The 19,075-nt window shown below is 43.0% G+C and overlaps 1 protein-coding gene and 1 long non-coding RNA gene across 2 annotated transcripts in view; one reads left to right on the top strand and one right to left on the bottom strand.

Annotated features, from left to right (window-relative positions):
* GALNT17 (polypeptide N-acetylgalactosaminyltransferase 17) overlaps positions 1-19,075 on the top strand; it is a 429,974-nt gene that overhangs the window by 374,403 nt on the left and 36,496 nt on the right. The window lies entirely within an intron of this gene.
* LOC138162400 (uncharacterized) lies at positions 4,618-11,492 on the bottom strand. The gene is made up of 2 exons (XR_011168626.1): positions 8,958-11,492; positions 4,618-4,833 (listed from the first exon to the last, which is right to left on the bottom strand). It is a non-coding gene; the product is annotated as an uncharacterized lncRNA (long non-coding RNA).

Here is a 19,075-nt window from a genome sequence, read left to right on the forward strand (position 1 = left end):
ATAATTTAATTCAATTAAGATTTAAAACTAGAATGGTCCAACACCCTCATTTTACAGATTGGAAAATGCAAACTAAAGGGTTAAGGGTTTAAGGGACTTGCTTAAGTCACAGAACTAATACAAGATGGAGCCAGGATTCAAAATAACTCTCAATCTAGCCCTAAGTTCTATGATTCCTCAATAAACTGCCTAAGAGAACACTAAAGGGATGAAATTAAATTTAAATTAGAAATAAAGCTGGTATTTCAAAATAAGTTCCAAAATTAAAGTCTTCCAAAAACAGGGGGAAAAAAGAAAGTTAAGGAAAAGAAAAATGCCTAGCCCCTTGAATAGTTCAGCCTAAAAAAGGAAGGAAAAAAAGGAAAGGAGGGAGGGAAGAAGGAGAGAGAGAGAGAGAGAGACAGAGAGAGAGAGACAGAGAGAGAGAGAGAGACAGAGAGAGAGAGAGAGAGAGAAGTAAGGAAAGAGAAAAAGAAACAAAGAAAAAGAATCAGCCAAGCCCACTCTTCCAGACAGCCAAGCTTTTTCTGGCTACTCATGTAGTTGGGCTCATTTCAGTTTTCCATCTGGATGATGCCCAGAGTTCAAGGTCCCTTTGAGAGTGTTTTCAAGCTCAGCACCTAAAGAAAGAGGCTCCTCTTATTTCTTGCAAGATTGTTGCTGGAATGAGTCGGTTGTCGAGTGTCTCAGAGCCCCAGCTTGGGCAGCTCTTGGCAGAAAGGGAAGGGATTTATTAGAAAGGAAAGTACAAGGGAATAAAAAGCAAAGGCCGAGATTCAGCAGTTAGCTTGCAGATAGATCCTAATCACGAGTAACTTGAGTTATTGAACAATCATTCATCATGTTTAATTTGTCATTTAATTGTGAAATCGGGACCTTATCGTGTCTGACCTTCAAACTGTTGGCTGGCTTCCTTCCCTTTATCCTGGGCTCCATCTCCTTATCACCCCAATTCTCCATCATCGCCATCCATCCACTTGGCATCAGAGAACCACCCTGCTTACTTCTTCTTAGGCTGAGGGTTGGGCCTCTCTTGGACTGATGGGGCAGGAGGAGACAAAGTGGCTGCCTTTCATCCCGTGTACTTTTCACAATCACAGATTTCTTTATTTTCCAACTCCCTGACTTTAACTGCTTGGTCACTTCCTCTTTTGCTAAGATGCCACCATTTTCTTTCTGGCTTAGGAGAAATTCTCTCTCCCTAAAACATCTTCCCAAATCACTGGAAATGGAGAAAACGATGCATTGCTTCCTGTCGGCATGAAAGGAAACAATTCTGCTACTCATCCACGAGGGCACAGAATAGCGGAGTTAGAAGGGACAGAAGAGATTATTTAGTGAAATTTCCTACCCGATGCCCCTGTAGAAAATCCCTAGTCATAATTCTAAGTAGCTAGCTTTATTTGAATACTTGAATTGGTAGGGAGTTCACTCCTCAAGATGCAACTCATTCCATATTGAACAGATTCAGGATTAAGCAGTTTTTAATAACTATCTGTAACCTCTAATCCTTGGTTCACATTTTGCCCATGGAAGCTGAAGAAAAATTCATCTCCCTTGTGATGATTGAATTTTAACAAAAGAGCAAACTGAGGCAGCTCCCCAAGCAAGATAACATTTATTAGCAGAGGCATGCTATCTGTCAACAAGTGGGTCCTTGACTTGCCTCCATTAATGCCAAAGACCCTGAACAAGAGGAGAATTTCCCTTATACGGGGATTTGGGGAGGGGGTACAGAACAAAGAACAGAGCAGGGTAGATGACATCGTGGAATTAACGGCAATGTGAATGATCACAGAGCTGAGCCGCAGGGAAAACGGGATTGGTTGGAAGTTTGGTAATGGGGGCCAGCAATGACCCCCCCCTCCCCCTTCTTCTCTCATGAGACTAAGAAATGCTTCTTGTTTGAGTCCAGGTGTGAGGTAGCGGCCCAGACTTTTGGACGGCAAACCAGACATCCCTGAAGGATAGCTTGGTGGAGAGAAGATATTAAACCCAAAGTCCCTTTCTGTTCAGACATTCTCCAAGGTCAGTTAAATTCCTTGAGGCTAGATTTTAAACTTAACCCATTACAGGCCAGCAAACTCTGAGCTAAGTCCAGAGACAAAGAACCATGGCTTAAGCAGTTACAGGGAAAAATCAATTTCTTGTAGATAGGATTTATAAGAAAATGGTACAGGCTCACTTCTAATCTTCTCACCCCTTAGTCTTCTCTTCAGCAGCTTAGACGGCTCAAATGTCTCCAATCAAACATACTTTCTGCACATTTTGCCAACCACGGCATCCTCCTGCAATTGATGCTTAATTTATAAGTGTTATTTCTGTTGCGTGTAGGGCAGGGACAAGAGGAGCAGTTTGAACTGTAATCACCTCCTGTGCCTGGACTTGGTGGCACATGCCCACAGCTTCTATATAATACTCAGAAATGAACACATTATTTCAGATGTGGCCATAAGTGACTAGCATAGAACATAATGGGGATTATGTTCTTACTAACTACATGTATGACCCTGGGCAAGTCACTTCACCCTGTTTGCCTCAGTTTCATCATCTATCAAATGAATTGGAGAAGGAAATGGTAAACCACTCTAGAAAGCCCCCAAATAGGGTCAAAAGAGTTAGACGTGACTGAAAATGACTGAACAACAACAAAATATTCAATGAGCTCAAAGCAATGATAATTATTAAAGTATTACTATAAGAATCATAGCCATAAAACATCCTCTCCCCCTGCCCCACAAACCTAGGGCATACTTTCCCACAAGTATACCCAGCAACACTGGCAGGATTTGAACTCAGACCTTGTGATGCCAGCTGCAGGCCTCTTTCCACTGTACAAGCCTTGCTTCTTAAGCATTCCTTCTGGTTTCTAACCAAAGGTCACTTTTTCTTCAGTCCTTTCAATCTAATCCAACAGGTATTTGTTGAGGAATTACTTTCTGCAGGGTGCCATGGTGAGTGCTGGCAAATCAACAAAAAACCAGTCCCTTCCTGCAGGGAATGCAGAGTCTACTGGGAAAATGCAGCATGAGCAGAGGTGACTAAAGAGAGAAAGTACTCACAACTGAGCAAATCAGCAAAGGTTTGAAGTAAGGTTGGAATCTTACAAGTAAAGTTTAGGAGAATGTGCATTCTGCTATGGAGGGCAAACTGTGCAGACAGATAAGAAATGGAACATAAAGTCTGGGGCACAAGAAATGGGCCAACTTGGCTATAACATGCAATGTGTGGAGAATAACATTTAGTAAGCCCCAAAAGGGCCGCTGGAGCCAACTCGTGAGGGACTCTAAATGCCAAGCTGCAATTATTCTACCATAGAGCAATAGGGAGCCACTGAAGTTTATGGAACAGGGAAATTTCAAGGTCAGATTTATGCTCTAGGAAGATTATTTTTGGCAGATATATAGAGAACTTTGTGTTATGGTCTGTTTTCAGTGCTTAAATGAGAAAAGGTTGTACATGATTGTGAATTTGGTGTACCTCTTCTTACATGACAAACTTGCCTTAAAAATGTTATTTTAAAATATATATGCATAAGTGTATATGAGTACATACATGTATAGCAACACATATATACATGTTTTTATATCTAGATATATACAAACACATGCATGTATTTATGTATGTATATGTGTATATTATGTGTATATGTATTTATGTATGTAATTCTCTCTGTGTGTGTATATCTACATATACACACATGTTTTGTGTGTATATGTATGCATGCACATATGTATACACAGAGAGATATACATATGCTCAAACACATATATCTAACTTTAGCACCCCACTGGTGGGGGCTCTTTTCCATTAAAAAATTGTCCAAGAAGCCAGAAGTGTGTTTGGTTCACTGGAGCTACTTTGTCATTCTGTCTGTTTTTCTGTCTCACATACACACACATTAGAGAGGAGACCTCAACCTCCCCAGCTCCAGCATTTGGTCAGCCCCAGCTACTCACCCTCCCAACAGCCAAGGCATCATCTCAGGTCCCTTTCATGTACCTGAGGCCCCTAGAGATCTCCTGGGTGAGACAGCAAAAGGGATGGAGAAGAATTTGTCACCCTCCGACTCTCCTTGGTGTCTTTCTCCTTTCTTTTTTAATTTTTTTTTTTTACTACATCCCACATTGTATCCATCCATGGAGGGTGGAAGCCTCCTTTCCATCTCTGGCCTTTCATGAGCAGTTGGCTTATTCTTCTTGGCCTCTGGAAGACTACTGAGGTCAGTTCTTCTCCCTCAGAGGGCTTTTAGAAACGGTGTGAGGGTGAGGGAGAAGAGAAATGCCCCAAACTCCAGCCAAATTGCAGCAAAGCACAAAACCTCCTCAGCAGAGCTGCTAGTGACCTCTCCCCCTGTCCTGTAGCTGTGCATTTCTTCAGTTCTTTTTCCTAGAATCAGCAAGTTTGGGGCAGCATGTTTCCGCCTCCTTTCCTTTACTGCTTCAATATCAGGGTTTTTTTTTTTTGCTAATTCTCAGTTCCTGGGACTGTGCTGATTCAGGCAGAGCTGAGAGCAGACTCCCCACCTTCTATAGGGTTGTGTGCACCTGGGACCCAAGAGGGGAGCTGAGAAATAGCTGGGAGGAAGGAAGCTAGAGTTTAATTTGTTGTTTAAAAAAAAAAACAAAACAAAAAACTTGAGTTAATTGCAAACAGATCCTGGAGTCGAGATGTGAGGGCTGGCATTCCCGTGCTTGGATTGACTTCTTATGTGAAGAAACTTTTTGCAGGGTGAGAATTCTGAGTATCTGGACTTTTTTCTCTTCTCCCCTTTCCAACTCACTGCAACTGCCTTTCAACGATGGCAAAGATCTCTGGGCCGCAGCTTCCTACCTGAAAAATGAAGGACAGACTAGTTTGATGCCCTTTTCCCCCAGCAAGATCTCAGGCCCCTCCTCTGTTCCCCAGCATGGAAACTCTTCTCTTGATTTAGTCTCAGGGAGAACCTAACAGTCCCATACTCATGGTCACTGATCTCAGGGACACAGGAGAGACACAGGATAAAGCTTTCTTCTCAAAGGAATAATTCCTCAAACATTTGTTCAATACTTTGGCATCTGATGTGAGTGAAGGAAGGAAGGGAGGGAGGGAGAGAGGGAGGAAGGAAGGAAAGAAGGAAGGAAGGAAGGAAGGAAGGAAGGAAGGAAGGAAGGAAGGAAGGAAGGAAGGAAGGAAGGAAGGGAGGGAGGGAGGAAGGAAGGAACATTAGTTTAGCCCTGATGACATGTCAAGCTCTGTGGATACAAAGCACTGGGGATACAAGCAGAAAAGGTTAATGATCCCTCCTCTCTAGGAACTCACATCCTAATTGGAGAAGCCCTGTTTAGAAGGATTCTGATGCAGGGCAGATGAAAAGGCCCCAAAGTCCTAAGTGTCCGTTAGCAGGTCAGATAGCAGTGCCAAGGAGTCTGGAGGCCATAGGAATGAAGCAGAATTTAATAATAATAATAATAAAATGTTATATATAACATTTGTAGATGTTACTCAGTCATTTCAGTCATGTCTGACTCTTTGTGATTCCATTTGGGGTTTTCTTGGCAGATATACTAGAGCGGTTTGCCATTTCTTTGCCAGCTCATTTTACAGATGAGGAAACTGAGGCACACAGGGTTAAGTGACTTGCCCAGGGTCACACAGCTAGTAAGTATCTGAGGTTAGATTTGAATTTAGGAAGATGAGTCTTCCTGACTTCAGGCCCAGTGCTCTATCTACTATGCCACCCAACAGCCTCTATATATGACATATATGATAATGATAATAACAGAGATTAATATGTTATTATTGATCCTCACAACAATTCTGGGAGGCAGATCCTAATATTATACCCATTTCATAGCTAGGGAAACTGAAGCAGGCAGAGGTGAAGTGATTTATCTAGGACCATATAGCTAGTAAGTGGTTGAAACAGGGCCTGAATTTAGGACTTCTTGACCCCAAACCCAGTTCTCTAAGGTGAGCAGATAAAGATTTATAGCAGTGATATAACTTGGCCAAGGTCAGACAACTGGTGGGACCAGGACTAACGTCCAGGCAAGAGACAGGCATCCCATTTGGTTGGTATATTGTCAAGGATTTCCATCGCTTAAGGAGGGGTAAGCCTAGAGAGTATCCAAAATCCCTTCCTGTTCTGAGATTGTGTAACAATCACAGCAGAATAAAATGTGATCTCCTTGAGGGCAGGCAGTGTTTTCTCTCTATCCCCATTTCTTGGCATATAAGAAGAGTTTCACAATTTAGTAATTGATGGGCACTGTTCCAGGGACAAAGTACTTTTCTTCATAATGACCTCATGAGGTAGGGAGCATTTGAGGTCATCTGTAAACATGGGAGTTGGACCAGATGACCTTTGATGTTTCTCTCAGGTCTAAATCTCTGATCTCATGGTCCATGGTTTTGGTCTTCTCCTGTGATTCCTTGGGAGCAATTTTTTTCTGGTTCTCCTCGGGAATCAGTGTCTTTAAGTGCCATTCAATCCTAGGGGATTCTTGCCAGCAAGCTTCTTCCAGAGGAGCCCTGGTGGTGGTCTTCCTCCACACACACAAGCCCTCCCCGCCACATAAACACATACATAGTGGACATTCCTGGGTAAACCAGGCTATGTGAATACACATCCAATGGACAAATAGAATGGACCATTTCCCTAGGATGCAAAAAAGAAATGAGCACATGGGAATGTGAGCACTGAGCTCCTCAAAAAGGCATCTCGGATAATTGGCAGTCAGAACATACCCCAGCGCTTTGCACAGAAAATATTTTGACAGCTTAGCCTGAAGAGGCCAACCAGAGATGAAATACTATGACTTACTTTTAAGAGAGTTGGGGAAGGCAGAGGGAGACGTTGTTTGGCTCTCTTAATGCAATCCAGAAATCATATATTTCAGCTTCAGATGTAGGACACAAAAGGGATGGAGCTATTTTAAATGAGGGATTAAGGAAACAAAGGAAGTAATTAAGTGTTAGAGGCTACAGCAGAGGCATAGAGTGGTTAAGTTTGGAGAGTCTCCTGATGACCATTCCATTAATTTTCCACTTTTCTGGACCCCACAGGAGCAGACAGAAGGGTGGTTCAGTCTGATTGAGGGATATAGAAAGGGATTAATGAGAGGCTCGTCTTAGTCTGCCAGGGCCTAATACAACTCCCAGAAACCCTTGAGAGGGCCTAGAAGCTATGAATGCTGTATCAGTGAATCAATCAGCAAGCATTTCTTAAACGCCTGTAATGTGCCAGGCATCGTGTGATCTGTTGCTGGAAATACAAAGACAAAACTGAAATAGTCCCTACCCTCAAGGAGATTACATTGTTTTTGGGGAAGAGAACATGCACATATGTAGATATAGCACCCACTCTGTGGTTACTCTACCTCCCAATTTAGCATCGTAATTTGGGTCTCCAAGGATAGGAAGCAATGACCATGGTTTTAAGATATCATGTCAGTCCACGACCCTAAAACTATTGTACACGAGCCCCTATCAAGGCACTTACCTTTAATAGTCAGCCAGTAGATATAATAAGCTTCAAGCAAAGACATTTATTGAGATGGTATTAGAAAAAAAATGCTTTACCCCACATAAACCTGATATACGCTGTCCCTCAAATAATATATTTCATCAGTGGGAAGGATGAGGATACACATAGAGTATAGTAGGAGAGAGCTACATTTACAAGGGGAATGTTTGGCCTATGTGTAAGTAGGTCCAGGTCTACCATACTTGCAGGACCTGCAGATTACACTTACTCCTAAGTACTTGGTTATAGATTCAACAGATACCATTTTGCAAAACTCTCATAGGTTTTCATCTGTCTTAGAATTTTCAAAGACCTTATGATCCATGGTTGTGGTCTTATCTTGTGATACCTTGGGGGCTCTTTTTTTCTGGTTGTCCTTGGGAAACACTGTCTCTAAATGTCATTTAGTCCCAGAGTATTTGTGCCATAGTGCTCTTTCCAGAGGAAAGGGCAAAGGTTAATCTAAAGATAGAAATTTAGCTGAATCTCCAAATGTCCCTCCTTCCTTGCTTCCTTCCTTCCTTCCTGCCTGCCTTCTTTCCTTCCTTCCTTCCTTCCTTCCCTCCTTCACTTCCTTTTTTCTTTTCTTCTTTCACTCCCTCTCTCTCTCCTTCCCTCTCTACTTGTGATATTATTCATACCAAGAATTTCTACTAGAAAAAAGTCCTTCTTCTAATGCAGATTGCTGCTTCCTTTGCAGCTTCATACACTAGTCCATATTGCTAGAAATCCCCTCAGGAACCATCTAATCCATTCCCCCCATTTTTAAAATCAGGGCTTAGGGGGGTTAAGCAATTGACTCAAAGCTTGCTCAGCATCAGAGATGGGAACTTAGATCCCCTCCTCGTGCTCCAAAGCCAGGGCTCTTATTCAATGCCTACAGCACCAAAGGTTTAACTGACTTGCCTAGAATCACACAGCAAGTATGTCAAAGGCAGAATTTGAACTCAGATCTTCATTCCAAGGCCAGTTCTCTCTCTACTCTACCACATTTCCCAGCCCATATTAAGCACTTAGGATCAGATGATGAAAAATGGGATCTCTAGTCTGGGAATTCTTAACCTTCTTTGTGTCCTGGACCTCTTGGATACTCAGTCTGGTGAAGCCTATGGGCCCCTTCCCAAAATCATATTTTTAAATGCAAAAAATAAAATTCACAGCATTAAAAATGAAACCAATCACACAGGAATACAGGTTTTGAAAATATTTTTTTAAACACACAAATTCATGGATCCCATTTGAAGAACCCTTGATCTAGCCCACACCTTCATTTTGCCGATGAGGAAACTGAGGAACTGAGGGGTCAGATGACCCAGATGGGAGGAAGCAAAGTTGGGGTCTAACATCAGTTCTTGACTCCTGATCCAAACCTTTTTCCACTGCAGTGTACTTCCTGTCCAATAAATACCTGTTGACTCATCAGCTATGTGACATTGATCAAATCACTTACCCATTCCAAGTCTGTTTTCTCCCTATGTAATGATGGTATTGGATTAGTTGATCTCCAGGGTCACCTTCCATCTCTGTCATTCTGTGATTCGATCTATCCTCCAATCCAGCCCTGGTTATAATCGGTCCCTTCCCCCTTTGTGCCTCCAGCCAGAGCCCTCTCCTTATTGCCAGACTCCCTTCGTGGCTCATCTGTGACCATTTGTCCCCTATTATATTTTACAGACCACGTAATTACTTGCAGGTGCCCAAGGAGGGGGCCAGTCTGCTCTTTTTCTTTTATTCTATGAGGCAAACACCCTTTTGGAATGTCGTTGAGCTGAGCTCTGGGAGCCAGATGCCGTCGTTAAGGATTAAGCTTAGATTTCCCCAAATTTAATTAAGTCTCATGCAGGAGACAGGGATGTTTTTGCACAATGGGGATGGAAGCTGGGGAAACATCTTTCTTTTCCTTTAACCCATCATTCTTCTTCCCTAGACTCCATTGGCAAACCAACCTATGTCCTTCCTTACTTCTGCAGAGCTGGGCTATATCTGCTGACCCAGCCTGTGGAAGTGTGCCAGCAGAGTTGGGCATAGATGTGGGTGATCTGGATGACACCCTGTTAGGTTTCCTTCATGGCTACTTTGACTGCTGTCAGTGTAAAGGCCAAAATCCCAAGTCCAGAGAAGGGACATAAAAATAATCAAGGTCATGGCAAGGGAGACCTTCAAAGTGAAACTAAAATAATTGGGATTCTTCAGTCTAGAAAGAGCACAATGTCTCAAGAGAGGAAGGTTTGGAATTCTCCTGTTTCATCCTATCCAGTGAGCCTACTATGTGCTGTGCAACAGGCATACAAAGACAAAAAAGAAAGACCCTCCCCTCAAAAATAAAAGACAAACTCCTCTGTTTGGCATTTATATCCTTTCTTAAACTGGTAATGATAATAAAAGTAATAATGAAAATGATAATAATATTAAAATAATAATGGAATGATAATAATTATGGCAGCTATAAAAGCAAAGTTGATAATGAAAATTGCAACAACCATACTGATGATAATGTTGGTGATGAAAATTATAACAATAATGATGATAATGATGGTGGTGAAAATTATAACAATAATCGATGATGGTGCTGAAAATTATAACAATGGTGATGATGATGGTGGTGGTGACAATTATGACAATAGTGATGATGGTGACAATTATGACAGAAGTGATGATGGTGAAAATTATAACAATGGTGATGATGGTGGTGGTGGTGACAATTATGACAATAGTGATGATGGTGAAAATCATGACAATGGTGATGATGATGGTGGTGGTGGTCAAAGTTATAACAATAGTAATGATAGTAAGAATGAAGTTAATGACAATGGGGATAATAACGGTAATGATGGAGATGAGCAGAGCAGCAGGAGGAACGATAGGCAATAATAACAGCCAGCATTTACGTCGTGTGTCGAGGTTTCCAAAGCCCTTCACCTCTGTTACCTCACTGGGTCTCCAGCCAACCTTTCTGGGCCAATGACATAAATCATAGACCTCCCCCCAGTGCATTCTATACTCCAGCCAAACTTGGGCCATTTCCCCCCTCCATGCCTTTGTATAGGCTGCCTCTTCATGCCTCAAATACTCTTCTCCTTCATTTCTGCCTCCTGGTAGCCTTGGCCCATTCCGAGGCTGAGCTCACATGCCTGCTCCTTCCCAAATGACTCTGCATTTATTTTACACATAGTTTGAATTTACTTATCAATCAAAGTAGCAAATAATAACATTTACATGGCATTTTAAGATGTGGAAAGCCTTTCACATATCATCTCATTTGATGTTCTAAACAGCCCTGGAAAGTGGTTGCTGTTATTCCCATTTCATTGATGAAGAAACTGAGGCTGAAAGAAGTTATATTTTATACCCCATAGTAGAATCCAAGCTCCCTGAGGGCAGAGATTGTTTTGGTTTTGTCTTTGTATATCCAGGCCCTGCTTTAGTGCTTGACACATATTGGTCACTTAATACAGACTTTAGTGAATTGAATTCAATGAAATAGACCCTCAGACCAAGTCAAAGGAAGAATTTCTTTACCCAGCAGGAAGTAGAACTACTACAAGATAGAAACTTAAACTGGTCTAAGAGTTTTAGAGATATTTTATGTTTATCAATCGATTTACAAAAATTTATTGATTTTTATGTACCAGGCCCTGTGCTAGGTGCTAGTAATGCAAAGAAAAGTTTAAAAAAAAAGAGAGAGAGAGAGACCCTGGCCTCAAGGAGCTCACATTTGAATGTGAGACATGTATGAAAAAAAGAGACATACAAAATGGTTGAGAAGTGACCTTGGAGGGAAGGGCTCTAGTGATCATTTGGGGGAACTTTACTCCTACAGAAGGTAGGAATAAAGCTAAGTCTTGAAAGAAAGCAGGGATTCCAAGAGATGAGTGTTAGTAGGGATAACAGTGCAGGCGAGGGGAGCAGTCAGTACAAAGACACAGAGATGGGAAATAGAGTTGAATGATATTCCATTCAGAGGCTGCCATGGTATAGTAAGCAGGGAAAGAGACGGCTTCCTAATCAGGAAGATCTGGACTGCAGGCCTTTCTCTGGCACATACTGGCCATGAGGCTGTGGCCAAGACACAACTCCTGGGTGTCCCCAGGCCATTTTCTAAGAGCATAAGTTACAAAGAAGTTTCTAATCTTCCATGGTGGCCAGGATTTCATCACCAGGTGTTCTCTGCGTTGATGAAATCACAGACTTCATAGGTCTAGAGCTGCAAGGAAGCTTAGAAGCCACTTAGTCTGATGCTGTCTTTTTACAGATAAGGAAACTGAGGACCCAAAAGGTTAAGTGACTTGACCCATGCTACATACATGTTCTTTCCTCTGTACCGTGATAGCCTGATGAGAAAAGCACATTGTCTCAAGTCATAAAACTGGGGTCAGTATTCCACCCCAGATTCTTACTGCCTCTGTGACCCTGGGTCTCCGTCAAAGGAGGAGATTGGGCTCATGGCTTCTGAGGCTTCTTCCAGCTCTAAATCTACAATATTATCATATTCTCTTCATACTGGATCAGTTAAAGGGGAGTTCATAGGGCCACAAATGGAATGGCCCATAGACATCCACTCGCTGCCAAACTTAGGTCTTCCTGTCTTCACTTCAAGATTGGAGAACAACATCTGAACTTAGGCCCATGATCAGAAAGGAAAGGAAATGGCCCCTGCTACGGCACTACCTGCTTGCATAAAAGTAAGGCAGCTGTGAAGATCCCATCTGGTGTCCCCCACAAACACTCGGGCCCCAGCTGGGGACGGCATCTGCCATCACATTGGACGGATGCATCAGCAGCCCCTGCCCCTTTCTGCAGAAAGTGGTTGCTGTCGGGGCTCCTGTCATTTCTCCAAAGACAAGGCCCTTCCCTGCCGTCCAGGATCTGTTTCGGAGTGATTACACTGAGGAGAACATAATGACAACGTATGTCACAGCAGTTGGAGTTGGGCTGTTTGCTTCATGGCCCCATGTTGTGGCAGATAATTCTGAAGGGCCTGGAAGACATTTAAAGCTTCCCAAAGCATGACACGAGCCCAAATGCGGCCTGGAGAGCTGGAGCAAAGCTATCAAATGCTCGGTGGACATGTGTGGAATCCCATTACCCCTTTGCCTAGTGAAACACTAATAACAGGGTGCTCTTCTCCCCCCATCAAGCCTCATTCTGCCTGAGAGAGCGGCTTAGAGGTGCAAGTTTGAGCTTTCCTTCGTCGCTGGCTATGATTGAGCATGTGGGCAATCTCATCAGACTGTGATTGGACTTAGACGGCCTCATCCCATGTGTAGGAAATGAGGCCATGGCTGATGGCAGGTGGGAAATCAGGGGAACCCACTTGCTATGAAAAAGAGAGCATCCTTCTCCCACCTGGGACTGATGCCATGTAAGAGATTAGGGGGAACACAGAAAAGACAACACAAAACAGCAACAACAAAAACAAAAAACCCTCCTTCTTAAGGACTTAGGGCACTAGACAAAAAAGGGAGAGTGGGAGAGACAGAGAATGAGAGAGAGGAGAGAAAGAGAGAGCAGTAGTAAGAGAGAGACAAAGACAAACACAGACACAGATAGAGACAGACAGACAGAGAATGACAGTGATCAGAGGAAGAGAGAGGGAGGTAGCAAGAGAGCTAGACAGACATACGGAGAGAAATTGAGACAATCACAGACACACAGAAAGAGACAGAGAGAGAACGAGAGAGAGCAGAGAAAAAGATAGGGGGGTAGAAAGAAAGAGACAGACAAAGACAGAGAGACAGACAGAGACAGACAAAGGGACAGAAACAGACAGAGAGATAGACAGACAGAGAGACTGTGGCAGACAGAAACAGAGACAGACAGAGAGAGACAGACAGAGAGAACTAGACCATTTTTCCTCAGATGATTTACATATGCAGATGTGACTTTCATGTGATTACCATTCCCCTTGTGATTGCTGATATTTCAAACCAATCATTTAACACAGCCCTTTTGTCATTTAAAAAAAAAAATCACCCTTCTGTGCTTGAAGGCTCCCAAATTAGCCAGTGCCTGTGTTTGCTTCTGAAAGTCAAACTCCCCAAAGCTCACAAATCTGTGTTTGCACGCATGTGTGGGTGGGTCTACGTGTGACAAAACAATGAGAACACGTGATTATGTTCTTACATTTTTTTCATGGCAGTTTTCTCTGTTTCTTAGCTCTTAAGTCAGTCTTCTTCTATCAAAAGTACCAAGGGACCTTTGCTTCTCCAAAGCACTGATTAAGGTCCCAGCAGGACAGATGAATAACAGAGACAGAGTCAAATGAGAAATGGGTTGCTCTCATACCATTGCAAAAGCATCACTCACAGAGGGCTATAAGCTCTCATCAGCGTCTCGACTGACCGTGGTCCTTAGCCAAATAAATCATTCTCCAGGTTGCCTGTCTGTGGAGATGTACTCAGAGGACCACAAATGTAGAGCTAGGAATTCAGTCTCTTCATGTTACAAATGAGGAAACTAAGGCCCAGGGAGATCCAGTGACTTGGGTGTAGCTGGATCTCAATTCTAGGTCCAATTCTCCATTCACCACACCAACGCTTCCCCTCAAAATGGGAATCAGGTTCTTTGGGATTCAGGGTCAGGCAGCTCATGGCTCTGAAGGGCTTGACCATACAATGGCTGAGCCTCTGCAGACTTCAGTTTCCATAGCCTTCCTAGAAAGGGGCTTCTTAACCAAGAGTCCCTGAACCTGTTCTTTTTCAATATTTTAATACCTGTGTTTCAATACAATTAGTTTCCTTTGTGATCCTGTGTGTTGTGTTTTGTTTCATTTCTTTAAAGGCATTATCTGAAATTGGGTCCATAGGCTTCACCAGACTGTCAAAGGGGTCCAGGACACACACACAAAAAGATTAAGAACATCTGGACTAGACAACTAAAAACTATGAACATAATATTATGGAGCATCAGAGCTGTCCCCTTGCCTGAGAACCCAGAAATTTACCCCTAGGTCCTGAGTACTCTGTGGGAACACTGAACCATAGCTTCAACAGAGTGCCAAAGGGGTCAAGGATATAAAAGATTAAGAACTCCTGACTCAAAGGATAGGCGAATGGAAGGAAGGAAGGAAGGAAGGAAGGAAGGAAGGAAGGAAGGAAGGAAGGAAGGAAGGAAGGAAGGAAAGAAGGAAGGAAGGCCCTAGAGTTTCTGCCCTCAAGGAGGAGAGAAAGAAAGAGAGAGATAGGGAGACACACAGAGAGAGAAGAGAAACTAAAAAAGAAAGAAGGAACATTTGTTAAGTGATGGCAATATCCAGCTGGTCCTTTCAATGATTCCAGTTTACCATTTTTGGACAGTCAAACCATCTTTGTAGGATATCCTTAAGGGAATGATGAGCTCTTGGTGGTAGGCCTTGGACAGTCAAAAATGGGATGTATTTGGGCAAATGCCCCGGTGAAATTCCACCATTGACCAGACCAAATAATTGAATCTTTTAAGTGCCACAGCAGCAGAAAGCACTTGATAAATGATGAGTAGAAATTATGAGGTTGGATTAGCTGGCCTCCAAGGTCCCCCTCCAGCTTTGGATCTCAGATCTTATGATCTAAGGAGACAAAATATAAATTATTCTTAAAACCAGAGTAAGATAAGAGAGGGAGGAGGTTGTGATCTGTTTCTGGGGGCAAGTGGGACAAAAGTCACCAAATTTTTCAGTCATCTCCAGTTGCAGTGGAGAGCAGTAGCCAGCAGAGAGCTGTGGAATGCTACACACACACACACACACACACACACACACACATGTTCCCTGGCCACATCCATTCACCATGTATCTTACCCCATTTACAATACCTATGCACTGTGTCTACTTCCCCCTGAAGCCAGATGGGACAGTGAGCTCCAGGAAATTCTGCCATTACGTTTATTGCAATGCTGTTTCATTAAATGTACTAAGTATAACCTCTGACTGCCTCGTTGAAAAAACAAACATCAGTGGGGGTTCATGAGCCATAGTTAGAATGTACTCTAACAGAGTTAGAGTACTAAGTTACAGAGTACTTAGAACCCAGGGGGCCTAGACATAGGGGAGGAGGGGCCTCTGGGTGCTACATAACACTGTGTTCAGAATAGTTGGGGGGGGGGTTTAAGCAGACTTGTGAGTTCAATCCTTTATCAAGGAAAATCAATTTATTCTCTGAAACCTGTCGTCTTGGAGACTTGAACTCAGATCTCCCTGACCCGGGGCTCCATCTCTCTATCCACTGCACTATGTTGCTCCTCTGTCTTCATTGTATTTTTCTCCCTATAAAATGTGTGCCAAAAAATTCCCTTGACAAGGTAACATCAATTGTTGCTGCAGTCCTAGATTCTGTATCTCTGCAGACACTCGAGTTCTCTGTTTTAACCAGGTTGTTTCTATCAGAAGTGGCTGCCGTCTTCATCAGAGGCCATTAACACATTAAAAGAGCGTTTTAGCCTTGAGAGCAGGAAGAACAAACACAAATGCATTTTATCATGTTGGCAGGCTCCACATTTCTGGCTTTGATGGGTGAGTGCGATAAACTCTGAATTATCAGTCACAAACCAATTATTTCTCCCCAAATAACTTTTCAGCCCCATTGAGGTGCTTTGCCACTCAGCAGTGAATTATTGAATTTGGCATCTATCATTCACAGCCTCTGTGCCATGAGAGTACTCGTGGGGGAGCCAGCTAGTCCCTCCTCTGGTCCACTTCACTTACTCAAGAAACTATAGGCTGGTATCCCTTTCTGAGAGATTAAAAGTCAGACTTTCTACTGAAATTGGATTTAATTTATAACCATCAATTAAGAATGTCTTAAGCACCTCCTATATTTCTGGCACTGGAGATAATTATGAAAGTGGGAAAGTTCCTGCCCTCAAAAAATTTACAATTTGTTCAATCCTCAATCTAGGAAGATGGCACCCAGTAGATATGCATTGAATTGTGGTTGTTGGGGTGACCTTGATCCACATGCCAAAGATTCTTGATTTATTTTGTGCACTATACCATTTTGGTAAACTACTGAAGCCTATGGACTTCTTCTTAGAATAATAACTTTAAATACATAAGATTAAAAGGGAAACCTATTATGTGGGAGCAGAGTTACTCAAAATATCAAAATTATCATGAATCACAATAAAAATCAAATATATTTTTTAAAAAGCTAATGGGAAAAAAAAGTTCATGAGCATCAAGTTAAGAACTCCTGGTATAAATGCCCATGTTGTCTCCCCATTGGATTACAAGCCCCTTAAGGGCAAATGAGTCATCCACACTCTGTCCTTCTTTTGTGAGTCAACTGGCTACAGGCTTGGGTTTGAGAACAGATGGGAATCAACAATTTTATCATAGAGTCAGTCATTAGATTTAAAAGCAGGAAGGAACAATCCAGTCTAGTCCCTCCATTTACCAAGGGGAAAAAAACATGTTCTAGATCAAGTATCCTACTCAGGCTTCTATAGGCAGCACATAGCAGAACTGTCCTCGGGAGTAGGTATATGGTTAGTGTTCTTGAGTCAGGTAGATCTGAGTTCAAATCTAGCCTCAGATGCTTACTAGCTTGTGACCCTGAACAGTCACTTAATCCTGTTTGCCTCAGTTCCTCATCTGTTAAATGAGGTGGAGAAGGAAATGACAAATCATTCCAGTATCTCTGCCAAAACCCCCAGAGTTGAACAGGACTAAAACGACAGAGTGACCACAAGAGCACCTCTGACCCAAAATCCACTGCTCTTCTAACCCTGGCACCATGATGCTTCTCCTGTCTGACTCACAGGCACATTAGACTTTGCCAGCTGCTCATTATCTGTAGATAAAAGGGACCCAGGAATGGGCGTCAGCCAGGGAGACCATTCCACCCTGGTATTCAGGTGGATGACTGGCATTTTCCTTCCTTTCCCTGACATCCTCCATATTCTGCTAGAGCCGCTGGGGCTCTGAGAAATGGCCCCAAATACAGTGGCGTGTGGGAGATGGGCAGAGGAGGAGTCAGGCTGAAGAATCCATCCCTGGGGAGCCAGGCGCTGAGCTCATCACTAAGAGCATCCGGGCGAGCTCGACTGTTCAGAGGCAGTTGGAGTCTCTCAGTCTCGCAGCTTGGACTTTGGAGAAATTTCCCCTCCTCTTCCATGAGCAAATGAACGTGCTCTTCAGAATCTGGGAAGGAATTAGGCTTTAAAAGATAAAAGTTGGTCCTGTATTCCAGAGTCAGATCGATTATTCAATTTAATTCTACAAACACTTTAAGAATCTACTATATGCTATATACTGGGAATATGTAGGAAAAAATCAAAGCTCCCCCTTCCCCCCCACCACGCACACACACAGCCCTTGCCCTCAAGGAGATTACATTTAGGAGGAGCATGTTATGCACACATCGCGTCTCTTATCAAATTTAATCTCTTATATGTACTAGTTGTAAGACCCTGGGGAGATCACTCAGCCTCCCAGCCTGCCCTTCCGGGCACTCTCAGATGCTCTGAAATCCAGCATGACTCGTTTACATCTTGTTTGGAGGTCGACAAAGGGTTGTCCATACATTATCTATCAGTCGCCATATAGGGGATCTCATCCTCTGCTTTCATGCCTTGCTACAGGTGGACATTGTGTCTGGAGGTGCTTTCTAAGACTACAAGTCATAGAGAATGTGTCAGTCTGCACTAGTGAAGGGAAGTTCCTCACTGGCGAGTCCCCATGCCAGTAGTTCTCAAAGTGTGGTTCAGAGATCAACATTAGGTCCATTAGGTCAAAACCATGTACATCATAATACGAAGACATTTTAATTTCTAATGGTAGATATCCATAGATATAACCCACATAAGTCCTTGGGATCTCCTACAAATTTGTTTTTCAATCTCCAATAATTTTTTAAGAGTATAAGAGGCTCCTGAGACCACAAAGTTTGAGAATTGAGTTCCTGTGCCAAGATAATCACAATCCCATCATCTCCTCCCCTCCTCCCCTCCAGACAGAGAGAGAGAGAGAGACAGAGAGAGAGACAGAGAGACAGAGAGAGAGAGAGACAGAGACAGAGAGAGAGAGACAGAGAGAGAGAGAGACAGAGACAGAGAGAGGGACAGAGACAGAGAGACAGAGACAGAGGCAGAGAGACACAGAGAGACACAGAGAGACAGAGAGACAGAGACAGAGACACACAGAGAGAGGACAGCCCTTTGACAGCCTTCAGACAAAATATACATGCGATATATAAACTCCAGGCTTCAAAGCATATGCATGTGTCCCCAAGTGTGGTACAGTGGAAAAGGCCCCAGCTGTGGAGTCAGAGGACCTAGGTTCAAATTCAGCCTCTCTCACTAATTGTATGACTTTGGGTGAGTCACTTTACTGGGGCTCAGTTTACTCCCCTGTAAAATGAGAGGGCAGGACTGGATGACCTTTGGGGTCCTTCCAGTTTTAGATCTCTGATCTTTTGGGTCAGCTGGGTTGGCCCCAGTGGTCCTTGGTCTTGCACCCAAGGATACAAGTAATGAACTGATATCCTATTTGAAGTATTTAAAAATATCTCCATCCAACTCCAGGAAGGGTCAGCATCTTCAGGGCAGGTCCCGGACTCTATTTCCAGGGGAAGTGGGTTGAGTATTTTATTCTCA

The sequence above is a fragment of the Petaurus breviceps genome, unplaced genomic scaffold, assembly GCF_028583685.1.
Source record: "Petaurus breviceps papuanus isolate PSGF00001 unplaced genomic scaffold, PetGlider_PUasm1.0 186, whole genome shotgun sequence".
Classification (NCBI taxonomy): domain Eukaryota; kingdom Metazoa; phylum Chordata; class Mammalia; order Diprotodontia; family Petauridae; genus Petaurus; species Petaurus breviceps.